We start from the raw sequence: 830 nt of genomic DNA on the forward strand, positions 1-830 counted from the left end.
CTGTTTATAAAAAGTAAATTATCCTAACTTAGTTGAACGAAGCACAATTTGTTTTCTGAGGTAGAGCAATTTTCATCTCTGGGTAGGAAATACAAAAACAATATGCAAAAAACGAAAGATTAATCATTTTTCATATAAAGTTATACTTTCTAATTTATTCTAAATTTGAAACAAGTGCAGACCTTTACAAAAGTTTAATATTCAACCCATGCAATTGTATAGCATTCGTACCAGGTTTTGTTAAAATTCCCATGTATAATATTAATACCTGGTTTAGTTAAAATTCCCGTAAGGAAAAATAATACCTTCTTGAGTTTTGGCTTTCCTTAAAAAACAAAAACATCCCATTTTTTTCACAATGCTGAATGTCATAAATAAACAAGCCTTTGATTTAAAAAAAAAATCTATGTTCAAATTTACATTAAATTAAATTAGAAGAATTCTGATTAGTTTATCAAAATAATTTAGTTATAAATAGATTTTAGTTAAGCAACTTGAATAAAGATTATACGACGTTTCTCTAGATGAGAAAAATAAAAATATTTTCATGTAATTTGTTTTTGTAAATCTTTCTGCAGAAAGATCGTTGTTTTTTTTTTTCACTACTTTTATAAAATAGATATAAAGAATCTCAAGCTAGTCAAATTTTTATCAGTTTGGCTGTTTGTTTTTTTTCTCCAAAAAAACATCTCTTTGATTCTCTCCCCCCCCCCCCCTCCCCATTATTAAAAATTACTTAAAATGTTTTGCTAAAGCCAACCGAGTTTATGGGTTGTGTAGCTACATATTCACTTGTTAGATTTGAAATTTTAAAAAAAATTGTAACAGTG

Source organism: Physella acuta, unplaced genomic scaffold, assembly GCF_028476545.2.
Source record: "Physella acuta isolate Inbredline_101_S28 unplaced genomic scaffold, ASM2847654v3 ptg000251l, whole genome shotgun sequence".
Taxonomy (NCBI): Eukaryota; Metazoa; Mollusca; class Gastropoda; family Physidae; genus Physella; species Physella acuta.